The sequence below is a fragment of the Capsicum annuum genome, unplaced genomic scaffold, assembly GCF_002878395.1.
Source record: "Capsicum annuum cultivar UCD-10X-F1 unplaced genomic scaffold, UCD10Xv1.1 ctg5297, whole genome shotgun sequence".
Classification (NCBI taxonomy): Eukaryota; Viridiplantae; Streptophyta; class Magnoliopsida; order Solanales; family Solanaceae; genus Capsicum; species Capsicum annuum.
Genome location: NW_025861042.1, coordinates 51193 through 68256, shown reverse-complemented (window position 1 = coordinate 68256; position 17064 = coordinate 51193).

Sequence of the window (17064 nt, the reverse complement as noted above, 5' to 3'; positions counted from 1 at the left end):
CATTCAAGGTCCTAAGGTTATTATTACATGTCCCAATCGTCATATGTCGTTTGTTTGTACATCACATGTTCTAAAGAGTAATTATTTAAGAGTTTTACATTTCACAAAATTTATATAAATAGAATGTAAAATTTTGTTGCTCATATGATACATATTTAATTTTTATAGGTTATAGATGTATCTGCTCAATGATTATATTTCACATTATCATAGGTCATAATCAAGTTATTTACATACTATGAGTTTTCATACTGTTAAAATTTATGTATCAAGCACTTTCATAGTTTACTTGTTTATATAAGGATACGATAAAAGTTACGATATAGTTCATTTATTTACATGTTATGTATATATCCCAGATTGTTATTCATAGCTTGTGGGTTGCATAAATTTATTTTCTTATATGTCACTTTATATGTGGTATAGTTATTTGAGTATCATATGTTTCATAGGGTATGCATTTAAAAATATCAAGGACCTATTTGTTTGTATAATATGGTTATTTGTTTGTGTGTAAATATTTATCTGTGAGTTTTATAATTGAGACATTAGGTGTTATGATTAGTTTACCTGCTCGCTATGTACTTTTACAATTCTAGAACTCAAGTACGAGGTGATCTTACATTATATCTTCATATGTGTTGGAAGTAACTTATTATATGTTGTATGTTTTCACTTTTTATAGCGACATGTATTAGGTATTAAGATTATACCTGTCTATTCAATCAAATGATAGAGTTCGTGCTATAGTTTATCTATTCATATGTTAGTTTTTTTTTATCCCACATGTTCATAGATTTTCAGAGTTTACTTGCACATTGATTACATTTTCATATATTTTACTACTCCATAAATTATAGATCTGCTAAAATTTATATATTTATAAGTCAAGATCCCTTTTTGTGGCTCAGATGTTTATATAAGCACATGCACTTCATGCTAATTTGCTAACATGTTACATTTACTTTATGATTTGATTGATTAGACAAATATTCCTAGGAAAGGCATTACATGGCTCCACAAAAATTAACAAGCGGAGCTCTAAGTGTATATGAGAAGCAAATAATGTATGACTCTTATGTTACTAAAAAGAGATAATCTAGTTGACTTAAGTGTGATGATAGCCTCCAGATAGAGCTATAGTGCACCTAACATCCTTTGTGTGTATACAACCCTAATGTTTAGAAGATATGATTTATGCTTATTCTCCCTAAAATCTGAAGTGTTTTGCTTTGGTGAGTTAATTCAATACAAGGGTAGATGGCGAGATACTTGACTTTCTTTAAGAACCATCTAAACGTACATGATGCCTGACTATGATTCTAGACACTTGCATAAATACAACTTCGAGATGCAGAGCATAAGGTAAGTTACTGTATTGATTATTGCTATCATTCAATAATAAGGCCAAATGAAGCCTCGTATATTATATATGGGTATTGAATTTGTTGTGAAGCGTATGTTATGTAATTTGGCATGTCTTTGTTGTGACGCTCTGTGAAGTGTATTTGTATGTATTTTGGGTTTGTATTTGTCGTGATGCTCTATGAAGCGTATTTGTATATGTCTCGGCTAGCTGATAGGTTCTTGATAGGCCTATTTATAGAGAAAACTCTGTTGAAAATTTTTAAAAATTTTAGAGTTACCCAAATTTTAATCCTTGAGGTGGAGTGAAGTAGAATGAAAGTTGATCAAGTGATCATGAGAATATTTTGGATAATTATGAAACTGAAAGTAAGCTACAAGTACCATTCAAGGACGAATGACCCTAAGTGAGGGAGCATGTAACACCTTAGAAAAATTTTGAAGATGGTTTTAACATTTTGAATAAGTTGAGCTCCTAATCTATACAGAGTGATATGGTACTTATAGTTCAAGGGGAATTATATTGTAGCATAAAAAAAATGAATGTAAGTTAATATTGTAGTATTAGGAAGAGTAGTATATCTTAATATTCGACACCTCTTTATATTTGTTTTATATATATATAAATTTATATATTTTCATAATAGTGGAAACATGTGGGGGCCACTTGTTAATTATTTTTCTAATTTTCTATTAATAGAAAATGAAGAGATTATTTCATTACCTTTCACAGGAACTTTCCAGCAAAACAAGAACCAATGTTCCATTCTTACGTTTCTTTCTCCCTTCTCTTTCTCTCCTTTCAACAAGGAGATTTAACCTAAACTATCAAAAAGGAATTGTTAACGGAGAAGGGATAACTACGTTCTTAGGATCATAAGCTCGAGAATTTTGTGGCAATCTCAAAGAATTTCAAGAAGTAATTTATAGTATCTACAGTTGGAATTTGAGCTCCAAGAGGTAAATTCTTTATTCCGTTCTTAAATATGATTATGGATGAGTATTAGAGATATTTGGTTTGAGTTTTATTAACTCTTGAAGTGGGTTATATTAGTTAGGGTTCTTGGAAAAAAAAGAGAGGGGAAAAGTTGAAATTGAATTGAATTGATGGAATTACGTATCGGGTGAACTATTTGACAGTGAAGTAAGTTGTTTCATATATAGATATGTTTGTAGAATTTTATTTATTAAGGACAATAGTTGTTAATTGTAAGCACCACTGTTGAGGGTTGTGGAGATTTATGCCTACTAGGCATTCGATAGAATGTCTTAGTGATCCAACTATTTAATTTCATAGTCGAGTATGACATGAATGAATTATGTCTATGTAGACTGAATCTTTGGAGTCGTTTGACACCCGCAAAACTACTTTGTGTATGAAGTCCTCGAAAGTTCCTATTGTAAGATAAAGGGGCATCCCATTGTATATTGTGGAACCAAAAATTGAGGTATGTAAAGCTAAAACCTCCTTTGCCTTTAAGGTATGACCTGTAATCATTATTCCCTCCTAAAATAGCCGAGATAGTCTACTTGATATATGTGAATAGAGTTTTCAATTTCTATATGCCTAACACATGACCATATATCCTTTCCATCTGACATTATGCATATCATGCTGCTTGGGTCAATTTGTTGAGGTCAAAATATTTGTACTACTCTCGTCAAGTCAAGTATCTATAGAGTTTGTTCGTCTTCATTAGGAATTCTTAGAAGTCGTATATTGTCATATGCTATGAATTAGAATAAATGACCATACTATAGTCGCACTAATATATTAGATCACATAGCGATATAGTCATCTGGTGATATAAAGTACAAGCGTTATAACATGTAACGCCCTGGAAAATGGGTCCCAGAGTGTCACTGGTGCTTGAGGCTACGAGTAGCCCCAAACTAACCCTTTGAGCCATTTTCATTCAGTTCAGCATAAATCAACGAGGTTTCCATAAATAACCCTCAAATATCAACAGAGTAATCATCATCCAAGAATAAATGAATTTTAGAAAGATAACAAAATACGACTTATTAGTCAACTCCCAACATCTATACTAGTCTGACAAGCCTCTAAGAAAATCAATAAAACCAGCGAGCCATTGAGACATGCCCCAACTGACTCATACTAAGTTATCAAATGTAAACGATTTTGTGAAACCAATATCAGACATCATGTCCTCGAAACATGAGGACTCACCACAACAGAAGATGTAGAACAGCGTGCTCGAAGAATTATTGTCGAACCTGGAACTGAGCACCTGAACCTACATTCCGAGAAAATGCAGCCCATATCCGAAGATGTGGATCAGTACCATGGAAAGGAACCGAGTATATGGGGGTGTATACAGTTGTATAAACATCATCATCATAAATATTTATAAGAAATATGCAGGATGTATGAAAGATTCACATAGCCCGAAGAAAATGATCATAATCATGAGAGGATAAAACAAGTACAATAACACATGTGAGTCATCATATAATTTTTCAATCACTTTCAGTTCATCAAGAATATCAATTCTCATAATGTAAATATCATTTAAATCTTTCGAAAGAATAACTTTCACAATTTCACTTTCAAATCACTTCACCATTCACCATAGACACAAGGAAACACACACACGCTGGGAGATCCTATAACCGACATAAACCATGTGAGCTACATAGAGTCCAATGTACAACCCACGTTGGGGAGAGCCATCCTATCCTTGCCATCAGAGTAGGACTATCGATATCAAATCCACACAAACTAGTGATCACTATATAAATCAGCCTTAGGCTCACTCCTACGGGGGCACGTAGTTCTAGGAAAGTAAGGTCGCTTTATACCTCCCACTCGGTGCTAAAGATTTCTTCCAAACTTAGCTCAGATCATTTCAAAGACAATCCACAACAAAACAATTTCAGTAATAAATAAATATACATCGGGAGCCATCATGCTTCCCATCTATCAAAATCAACTACGTTGTGGATTTCTTTCACACTCGAGTTCAAAACAACTCCATTAAGACCAAAAGGTTAAATCATCCAAAATATCTCAAATATTCAACATCAACGTGCTTATAACACACACTTTCTAAAAAAGCACAATTTCCAATGGGGATTCACAACCCAAATATCCAAATCATGATAAATATCGTTCAAGATTCATGCTTTGTATCTCCACACATGTAAATTCATCTTTCAAAATTATAAACATCAAGATTTCATAATAATCATCATAAGATATGGGCTCATGCTTCAAATTCGTAAAAATCAAATAAAAATCATGCCTTTGTAAAGAAAATTACTTTTGGGCACAAGAACGAAAGAGAGTTCTTGTTGAAAAACCCCACATACCTTGAATGATGAACTTTAGATCGATACTCATTTTTGAGATGTTAATCGTGCCTTTGAATGATGGTTCTTGGAGTTTTTGAACTAGGAACTTGGAATCTTGAGTAAATTTGCAGAATTAATGATGAACTTTGGAGGTTCTTGAAGTTGGATGTAGGAGCTTAGGGTTTTCTTTTTGAGGAAATTTGATTAAATATAACATATAATGCTTCTAATAGGTTTTAATATAGGGTTTGGACAGATTTTGGGTGAGGGAGGATGACCAAAACGCCCCTAAAAATTAAATAATTCTCTAATTTGTCCTTTGGTGGGCTATTTTGATAGTCTAAAGTAGATCAACCATAACGTTTTACTCCGATATCCAAATTGGATGAAACTAATTTCATTAGAAAGAAGACTCTCATATATTTCCGTTGATATATAGTATCTCACCCAGATCATTGTGTACAAGGAGTTATGATCATTTGAAGTTGATCCAAAAATTCACTTTTGATAGGCTGAAGTAGATCGACCATAACTTTTTTCTCCGATAGACAAATTGGATGAAACCAATTTCATTGGAAAGAGGACTCACAGAGCTTTCCATTGATATATAGTATATCACCCATATCATTATGTAAAAGTAGTTATGATCATTTAAAATTGGAGTAAAAAATCTCCAGGCCTCAGTACTTTTTCCTGCACGTTTTACTGTTCACTACTATTCACGGTTCGATCGGAATGTTCATAACTCGTCGCTCAGGTGTCCATTTTGGATGATCCAAATATCCTTGGAAAGCTTATTTGATACTCTAAGCAATGGTGGGTCATAATATAAGACATTCTAAACGGAAAATTTATAATTCTTTCTAGAAGATAGAACCCGACATGTTTAGGCACAAAATTTCAACGAAAAATTTCCCGGGGTATTACATCATCCCCCCTTTGGAAAAATTCATCCTCGAATGACGCTAGACATGCCAAGATTAGATAGGGAATAGAGCATACAGTTGAAACCATTTGTTAGACTATCACCACATCGTTTCTCACTCCGAATGCAACATAGAATGCATATATTCAAGAAACTACAGCTGAACACATAATAAATGACAGCTGAACTGCTGCAACTTTTATCAAAAGTGCATGATTTAGGAAAGAACGGTACCTTCAACTTGATTGGAGTTCGCGGAAAATAGGTGCGGGTACTTGGATCACATATCCGCCTCAGCTTCCCAAGTTGCACCCTCAACAGATTGGTTTCGCCATAACACCTTGACCAAGGGAACTTCTTTGTTCCTTAGTATTCAAACAATAAAATCAAGAATCTCAACAGGAATCTCATCAAAAGAAAGATTTTCTTGAATGTCAGCACTCACAGAGGAATCCACTACCACAACATCGCTAATATGCTTTCTAAGAATCGAGACATGGAATATTGGATGAACAGAGGACAACTCGGAAGGCAACTCAACCTCATAAGCTACCTTACCAACACGGCTAAGAATTTTGTAAGGACCAACATAACGGAGACTAAGCTTCCCCTTCTTTCTAAATCTTTTCACCCCCCTCATGGGTGAAATTTTCAGATACACTAGGTCACCAACTTCAAACTCAAGGGCTCTCCTTCTAACATCCGCATATGACTTCTGACGACTCTGTGCAGTTTTCAACATTTTCCTAATCAACTTAACTTTTTCCATAGCCTCAAATACCGAATCAGGACCACTCACAACCATTTCACCCACCTCGAACCAACCTATGGGTGATCTACACTTCCTCCCATATAAGGCTTCAAACGGAGCTATGCCAATACTAGAGTGGAAACTGTTATTGTAAGCAAACTCTATCAACGGTAAGTGATCATCCCAACTTCCCTTAAAGTCAAGTGTACAAGCTCTCAACATATCCTCTAAGGTCTGGATGGTCTGCTCAGCCTGACCAACGGTCTGCGGATAAAAATCAGAACTCAAAAGTACTTGGGTACCAAGACCCTTCTGAAAAGCTTTTCAAAATTGCAAAGTGAACTGAGTACCCCTATCCGAAATGATAGACAAGGGAACTCCATACAGTCTGACTAGCTCTCGGATATACAATCTAGTATAATCCTCAGCAATATATGAAGTATGAACAGGCAAGAAATTAGCAGAGTTAGTCAACCTATCAACCACAACCCAAATGGAATCATGATGGCGTTGGGAAGGAGGTAAACCAATCACGAAGTCCATAGTTATCTCTTCCCACTTCCAGGTGGGAATACTAAACTCTTGCATCATACCACCAGGTCTTTGGTGTTCAACCTTAACCTATTTGCATGTTGTACACTTAGATACAAACGCTGCTATATCTTTCTTCATGCCACTCCACCAATAGATTTCCCGTTAGTCTCGGTACATCTTGGTGGCACCAGGATGAATAGAATATCGTGCCCCGTGCACTTCAGCCATAATCCTCTGTCTCCGATCATCAATATTCGGGACACACAATCTACCCTGCAATCTCAACACACCATCTCCCCCTTGGGAGAAAACCTCTACTTTTTGGTCCTTGACTGACTCTTTCAGTCTGACCAAACTAGCATCTAAGTATTGCTTTTCCTTCACTTCTGAAACCAAGGAGGATTTGGAACTACTCTAAACCCCTATACTACCTTCAGCAGAGTCAAACAACCTAACCCCCAATCTAGCCAAACGATGTACATAACGAGCCAACTCTTTCTTACCTTCTACCACATGCGAAACACTATCCATGGACACTCTACTTAGGGCATCTGCCACAATATTAGACTTGCTCGGATGGTACAACACACTCATATCATAGTTCTTTAACAATTCTAACCATCGTCTCTACCGAAGATTCAATTCTCTCTGGGTAAACACATACTGCAGACTCTTATGATCAGTGAAAACATCAATATGGACACCATACAAATAGTGTCTCTAGATTTTCAAAGCATACACAATAGCAGCCAACTCAAGGTCATGGGTGGGGTAATTTTTCTCATGGGGTTTCAACTGTCTAGAAGCATAAGCTATCACCTTACCCTTCTGCATCAATACATAACCCAACCCAACTCTCGAAGTATCACAGTACACCACAAAACCATCAACACCATTAGGCAAAGTCAAAACAGGGGCTGTAGTGAGTCGAGTTTTCAACTCCTGAAAACTCTTTTCACAAGATTCGAACCACAAGAACTTCACTTTCTTTTGGGTCAACCGAGTCATAGGAGATGCTATAGAGGAGAAACCCCCAACAAAACGACAGTAATAGCCAGCTAAACCCAAGAAACTTCGGATATCAGTCGGAGAAATAGGTCTAGGCCAATTTCTAAGAGCTTCGGTCTTTTGGGGATAAACTCTAATACCCTCGGAAGAAATGATATAATCCAGAAAAGCAACTGACCTTAGCCAAAACTCATACTTACTGAACTTGGCACACAACTTATGATCTATAAGGGTTTGCAAGACAGTTCAGAGATGATCAAAATGTTTATCCTCACTATGGGAGTACACCAGTATATCATCGATGAACACTATGACAAACATATCCAGATATGGTCTGAACACTAGATTCATGAGGTCCATGAAATCTTCTGGGGCATTAGTTAACCCAAAAGACATAACAAGAAACTCAAAATGGCCATAACGAGTTTGAAAAGCCGTTTTCAGGATGTCACGCTCCCTAACTTTGAGTTGATGATAGCCGGAACGAAGGTCTATCTTCGAGAAATAACTTGCACCTTGCAATTGGTCAAACAAATCATCTATTCTCAGAAAGGGGTACTTATTTTTAACGATGACTTTATTCAGTTGGCGGTAATCAATGCACATACACAAAGAGCCATCTTTCTTTTTCATAAACAACACAGCAGCACCCCAAGGAGAAACACTGGGCCTTATGAAGCCCTTATATAGTAGATCTTTGAGTTTCTCTTTCAACTCCTTAAGTTTTCCAGGGGCCATACGGTAAGGAGAAATAGAAATGGGCTGAGTATCGGGAAGAAGATCAATCTCGAACTCTATCTCTCTATCAGGAGGTATCCCTGCGAGATCATTCGAAAAGACATTAGACAACTCATTGACGACGTTAACAGACTGGAGAGTTGAAGTCTCAAACTTAGTGTCTTTGAATCTAACCAAATGGTAAATATACCCCTTGGAAATAAGCTTTCTAGCTTTGAGGTAAAAGATAAAATGACTCTTAGGTGACATAGTATTCCCAAACCACTCAAACACGGATGCACCCGAAAACTGAAACTTGACCACTTAGGTCCGACAATCAATAGAGGCATAAGAAGAATACAGCCAGTCCATACCTAGAATCACATCAAAATCTACCATGTCTAACTCAATCAAATCAACCAACAAGACTCTATGAAGAACGGTAATAGGACACTTTTTATACACTTTTTGGGCAATAATCGAATCACCCACTGAGGTAGAAACTAGGATAGGCTTAGGAATAATCTCAGGACTCATTTCAAAATTCACAGCAATCAAAGGTGTAACATATGAGAAACTGGATCCGGGATCCAACAAAGCATACACATCAAACTGAAATATACAAAGCATACCAGTAACAATATCAAGAGAGTCCTCCTATTCCTAGCGGGACGGTAAAGCATAGAATCTATTCTGGCGCTGCCCGCCAGCATTGCTAGAAGAGGCGCCCTGAGCTGGGGCTGGGCGAGTCACTTAAACTGGAGCACTAACAGTTTGAGTCTGGGTCTAAGGGCGATAGTCACGATGCCCTTATCTATCCTGTAGACAATCTCTAAGTCTATGACCTATGTCATCGCACCGGAAATAACCCCTCTTTTCACTCGAACACTCACCCGAATGAGCCCTACCACACTTAGGACAGGGGGGATGATTTGGCTTACTGCTTGCATTGTACTGGGACCTAGATGCATATGACCTGCTACCTTGCTCCTGCCTACCTCTAGGCATAGGAGCACTAGCAGATGACGGTGCTGGCATAGATGAATGATCCTGATACTGAGGGCGACTCTCTCCCTGCGATCTAGTCTGACCCTATCCGTGCTGCTCGGACCTAGCTCTCTTATTCCTTCTCATTCTATATCTCTCCTTAATCTTGTCTGCCTCAATCTGTTGGGCATAAGTCATCAGACTAGAAAGATTCATCGTACTATTCAGCATAGCAAACCTACACTCCTTAACCATATAACTAGACACTCCAGTCACAAACTTACTCATGTTTTGATTCAATGGGTCAGCGGGTTAAGGTTGCTGACCATCATTATTTCTTCTCACTCGATGTGGAGGCATATTTCTAAAAGAAGAGAGCACGAATCAATAGCAGAGAGAGACACTTTAAGCATGATAGACTTCTGAAAGAAAGAATTACACTTTTTCCTAAAATGTCTTGTAGCCTCTTGCTCATACATGTGGCGCTCTACACACCAATGATCAAGACTCCACTTAATATGGCTTGTCAGACTCCCTAGGACACCTTAAAACCTTAGGCTCTGATACTAAGTTTGTAACGCCCTGGAAAATGGGTCCCAGAGCATCACACAGTGCTTGAGGCTACGAGTAGCCCCAAGCTAACACTTTGAGCCATTTTCATTCAGTTCAACACAAATCAACGGGGTTTCCATAAATAACCCTCAAATATCAATAGAGTAATCATCATTCAAGAATAAAACAATTTCAGAAAGATAACAAAATATGACTTATTAGTCAACTCCCAACATCTATACTAGTCTGACAAGCCTCTAAGAAAATTAATAAAACCAACCAGCCATTGAGACATGCCCCAACTGACTCATACTCAGTTATCAAATGTAAACGATTCTGTGAAACCAATATCAGACATCACGTCCTCAAAACATGAGGACTCACCATAACAGATGATGTAGAACAGTGTGTCCGAAGAATCACTGTCGAACTTGGAACTGAGCACCTGAACCTATATTCCGAGAAAATGCAGCCCACATCCAAAGATGTGGGTCCGTACCATGGAAAGGAACTGAGTATATGAGGGTGTATGCAGTTGTATAAACATCATCATCGTAAATCTTTATAAGAAATATGCAGGATGTATGAAAGACTCATATAGCCCGATGAAAATCATCATAATCATGAGAGGATGAAATAAGTACAATAACACATGTGAGTCATCATATAATTTGTCAATCACTTACAGTTCATCAAGAATATCAATTCTTATAATGTAAATATCATTTAAATCTTTCGAAAGAATAACTTTCACAATTCCACTTTCAAATCACTTCACCATTCACCATAGACACAAGGAAACACACACACGCTGGGAGATCCTATAACCGACATAAACCATGTGAGCTACATGGAGTCCAACGTACAACCCACGTTGGGGAGAACCGTCCTATCCTTTCCATTAGAGTAGGACTATCGATATCAAATCCTCACAAACTAGTGATCACTATATGAATCAGCCTCAGGCTCACTCCTACGGGGGCACATAGTTCTAGGAAAGTAAGGTCGCTTTATACCTCCCACTCGGTGCTAAAGATTTCTCCCAAACTTAGCTAAGATCATTTCAAAGACAATCCACAACAAAACAATTTTAGTAATATATAAATATACATCGGGAGCCATCATGCTTCCCATCTATCAAAATCAACCACGTTGTGGATTTCTTTCACACTCGAGTTTAAAACAACTCTATTAAGACCAAAAGGTCAAATCATTCAAAATATCTCAAATATTCAACATCAACGTTCTTATAACACACACTTTCTAAAAAAACACAATTTCTAATGGGGATTCACGACCCAAATATCAAAATCATGATAAATATCATTCAAGATTCATGCTTTATATCTCCACACATGTAAATTCATCTTTCAAAATTATAAACATCAAGATTTCATAATAATCATCATAAGATATGGGCTCATGCTTCAAATTCGTAAAAATCAAATAAAAATCATGCCTTTGTAAAGAAAATTACTTTTGGGCACAAGAACAAAAGTGTGTTCTTGTTAAAAAACTCCACATACCTTGAATGATGAACTTTAGATCAATACTCATTTTTGAGATGTTAATCGTGCCTTTGAATGATGGTTCTTGGATTTTTTGAACTAGGAACTTGGAATCTTGAATAAATTTGCAGAATTAATGATGAACTTTGGAGGTTCTTGAAGTTGGATGTAGGAGCTTAGGGTTTTCTTTTTGAGGGAATTTGATGAAATATAACATATAATACTTTTAATAGGATTTAATATAGGGTTTGTACGGATTTGGGTGAGGGGGAGTGACCAAAACGCCCCTAAAAATCAAATAATTCTCGAATCTTTCCTTTGGTAGACTGTTTTGATAGTCTGAAGTAGATCAACCATAATATTTTACTCCGATATCCAAATTAGATAAAACCAATTTCATTAGAAAGAGGACTCTCATATATTTCCATTGATATATAGTATCTCACCCAGATCATTGTGTAAGAGGAGTTATAATCATTTGAAATTGACCCAAAAATTCACTTTTGACAGTATGAAGTAGATCGATCATAACTTTTTTCTCCGATAGACAAATTGGATGAAACCAATTTCATTGGAAAGAGGACTCACAGAGATTTTTGTTGATATATAGTAGATCACCCCAATCATTATGTACAAGGAGTTATGATCATTTAAAGTTGGAGCAAAAATACGCCAGGCCTCAGTACTTTTAACTGCACGTTTTACTGTTTACTACTATTCGGTTCGATCGGAATGTTCATAACTCGTCGCTCGGGTGTCCGTTTTGGATGATCCATATATTGTTGGAAAGATTATTCGATAATCTACGCAATGGTGGGTCATAATCTAAGACATTACACACGAAAAATTAGTAATTTATTCTAGAAGATAGAACCCGACACGTTTACGCACAAAATTTCAACGAAAAATTTCCTGGGGTATTACATAACAATTCGACACCATTAAAGAAGTTAATTATATATGGAAAGAACTACTTGAATAACTAGACAATATTTTTCATAATATATACTTGCATAGATATATAAAGCACTATTTAATAAAGGTTAATGATGGGAGGGTATCATAAGTTTGGCTTGACACACGCACGACATAATTCTGTGCAGAGAATTGAGACCAAACCACTATAGCGAGCCCAAATGCATGGCATACCTGTCTTTGTGGCATCATTTGTATTTGGAGTCGGTTGGACTATTTCCTTTGACTCGAGCCAATATATGGCATATATGGCCTACGGGAAGACCCTTATAATGAGTCCCAAGGAGGGATGTACCCTGCATCAGACTGCGATTACTATTTTACGTATAACATCATAGTCAGGAGTATCTGGGTAACACATATGATACACTTGACATAAAGTGCCCTTGGTGGGACATCATATGATTATTTGTATTAAAAGCAGGCACAAGACATCACTTAGGCAAATTGCTAGGCCCTTAATAATGATGTTTTATTCATAAGCAGTTATATGGTAAGTGAAAGAGGTAAATACATAGGTAACAATCTTATATGGCATATTCGTCACCCATTTTCCATAAGTTATAATTTCATATAAGAGGTTCTAGTATTCAGTCATCTGCAGTTGCTCATTCTATTATTTGACTCATTGAGCATCCTTATACGTCTACTTGTTATTCTGTCTGCTTTACATACTAGTACATATTTTATATGTACTAATGTCCCTATGTTTGGGGGCACTGTGTTTCTATAAATACAGGATCAGATGTATCGATGAGCAGACTTCTATACTAGGCACTCGTCCATATTTAACAAAGTAGTCGGTGAGCTCCTCTCCTACTTGGAGCGAATAAACATCTAGTACTTTTTAATTATGTTTTCGATTATAGTTTGGGTATGTTGGGGTCCTTCCCCATCCACCTTCTTCGGTACAGTTACAATTTCTCTTAGAGGCTTCGTAGACAGTGTTTAGCTGTCATACGTGGTCATAATTGTACATAGTCCCTTATCATTGTTTGTAAATTGTAACTCATCCGCACAGTATATATGTCAAGCCACATAGCTGACACTTATACGGTTCTTGTTCGCCATGCCTAGGCTAGGCTAGAGGCGTGACAAAAACGCTCATATCATAATCTTTCAACAACTCCAACCACCTTCTCTGACGAAGATTTAACTCTCTTTACATAAACACATATTGAAAGATTTTGTGGTCCATGAACACATCAACATACAACACATAAAGATAGTTTCTCCAGACTTTCAAGGCAAACACAACAACAGCTAACTCAAAATCGTGGGTAGGATAGTTTCTTTAGTGAGGCTTAAGATGTCTAGATGCATAGGCTATGATCTTACCTCTCTACATCAAAACACAAACCAGAAAAACTCTAGAATCATCATCATAGACAAAAAATCCATCTGTACCATCAGGTAGCGCCAAAACTGGGGCTAAAGTTAGTCGAGCCTTCAACTCTTGAAAACCCTTCTCATAGAAATCTGACCACTGAAACTTAACCTTTTTTTAAGTCAATCTAGACATGGGGGATGCAATAGACAAAAAACCCTTAGGAGAGATGGGTCTAGGCCAGTTTCTCACTACTTCAATCTTTTGGGGATCAACTTTAATGACATCATTGGAAATAATATAATCGAGGAAAGCTACTACTCTTAGACAAAATTCACACTTGTTGAATTTGGCAAATAACTGATGATCTCTAAGAGATTGCAACACGATTCTAAGATGGTCTGCATGGTCATCCTTACTATAAGAATAAACAAGCATATCATCGATAAAGACTATGACAAACATGTCCAAATAATGTTTGAACACTCTTTCGTCAAATTCATGAAGGCTGTTGGGCGTTTATCAACCCAAAAGACATGAGTAGAAACTCAAAATAGTCGTAACGGGTTCTGAAAGTTGTCTTTAGAATATCACATTCCCTTACTCTAATCTAGTGATAGCCGAATCTAAGGTCTATATTAGAAAAGTAACTTGCACCTTGGAGTCGGTCAAATAAGCCATCAATCCTAGGAGGAGGATATATTTTCTTAAATGTGACTTTGTTCAACTGGTGGTAGTTGATGCACATTTGGAGAGAGCTATCTTTTTATGCACGAATAGGATTGGAGCACCCCATGGAGAGACACTAGGCCTTATGGAACCTTTATCTAAGAGGTATTTAAGCTGCTCTTTTCACTTTTTAAGCTCGGCTGGAGCCATATGATATGGAGGAATAAAGATGGTCGGAGTGTCAAGAAGAAGGTCAATTGCAAATTCTATTTCTCTATCGGGAGGTACCCCTAGCAAATCTTTGGGAAAGACTTTAGAAAGCTTATTGACTACACGAACTGACTGAACTATTCGAGCCTAAGACGTAGTGTCTTTGACTCGAACTAAATGATAAATGTACCTTTTTGATATCAACTTTCTAGCCTTAATATACAATATAAAATAACTCTTGGGAGACACTGAATTACCTTCCCACTCAAGGACTGGCTCATCAGGAAACTAAAACTTCACTACTTGAGTGTGACAATCTATAGATGCATAGTAGGAATGGAGCCAATCCATGTCCAAAATATTGTCAAAATTGACCATGTCTAACTCTATTAAGTTTGATAATATGATCTTTTGAAGGACAGTGATAGAAAATATTCTATAGACTCATTTGGCAAAAATTGGCTCACCCACTGAGGTTGAAACTAAGAAGGTCTTAGTGATCTTTTCAGGACCTACCCTAAAATATACCTTAACTAATGGACTCATAAAAGAGATATTCGACCCTTGGTCTAACAATACATAAACATCAAGATAAAAGACACGAAGCATACCAATAATAACATCTGGAGAAATCTCCTACTCCTGACGGGATGGCAGAGCATAAAACCAATTCTGGCGCTGACTGCCACCGGTACTGGATGATGCACCCTGAAGAGGAACTGGACGACCTAGTTGAGCTGGTGCGCTAATAGCCTGAGTTTGGGGACGAACATCTCGGCTTCCCTTCTTAGTACATGGCCACTCTTTGATTTCGTGACCCAAGTTACCACATCCATAACAACCTTTCAATCCCAATAAACACTCACCAGGATAATTCTTACCTCACTAAGCATATGTTGGATAACTGGGCCTTTCACCCACACTATTCTAAGACCTCAACACAGAAGTTCTACCCCACTGCTCCTATCTAGTTCTGGGTATGGGAGAACTGGCTGAAGATAGCGCTGGCATAGATAAGCAACCCTAAAACTGTGAATGATTTCCCCCTCCAAACCTTGTTTGGAAATACTCAAACTGTCTGGTCCTAGCCTTCTTATTTCTTCTCTATCCTTGAACTTCTCTGCCTCAATTTGTTGAGCATGAATTATTAGCCTAGCAAGATCCATATCCCCAATAAGCATGGAAGTCTTACACTCCTTGACTACTGAACTAGATACTTTAGTAATAAACTTACTCATACTAGATCTAGGACTAGTTATCAAGTCGGGAGCATACTTACACAACTGATTGAACTTAAGGAAGTACTCATTCACTTTCATCGAGCCCTATCTCAGGTTTATGAACTCCTCAATATTAGCTTCTCTCAGCTCACATGAAAATAACCTGTACAGAAAAATATCCTAAAATGTTGGACAACTCATGGGAGCTGAATTCTCACCTCTACCATTCTTCCATATAACCACTCAATCATAAGCAATAGCCTTCAACCTATAGGATGCTAATTTTACACTCTCTTCCTTAGTAACATGCATCACTTGGGTGATCTTCCTCACCTCATCAAGGTAGAAAGGTAGAACTATGGGTCCTCACCTACTTTTGACATAAAGAACTCAGGTAAGTTCATTCTCATAAAGTCATGAATTTTGGCTACAGCTAAATCACCATTCTACTGAAGTGGAAATACAACCTGATGGTTTCCAGGAACATTGGCAGTCACAGCTTGGGCCAACACTTGAAAGGCAGCCTAAAATTCATCATGGGACACATTCTCATTTAGAGGATTAGCAGCCTGGGTTGGCTGGTTATTATTTTTGTGTACATTAGCTTGGTGTAGAGGCATATTCTATCATGTAAGAGCACAAATTGAAGCAAATAAAGACAATTGTAAGCACGACAGATTATGAAAAAAAGGATGATTTCCTAAATTGTTATGTAGCCTCTTGCTCATAAATATGGAGTGCTTCACACCTATGATCAAGACTCTATGTAACGCGGCTTGTATGACTCCCTAGGACTCTTGAAACCTTAGGATTTGATACCAAGTTTTTAATGCATTGGAAAAGTACCCCGAATGCCACACGGTGCGCAGGACTACAAGTAGTCCCAAGCTAACCCTTTAAGCCTTCTACTGATTTTAAAACTCATAATAAAGATGATCTAGGCATGCAAAATACTAAAATACTGAATTACTGAATTGCTGTCTAAACTGGACTGGGTTTAA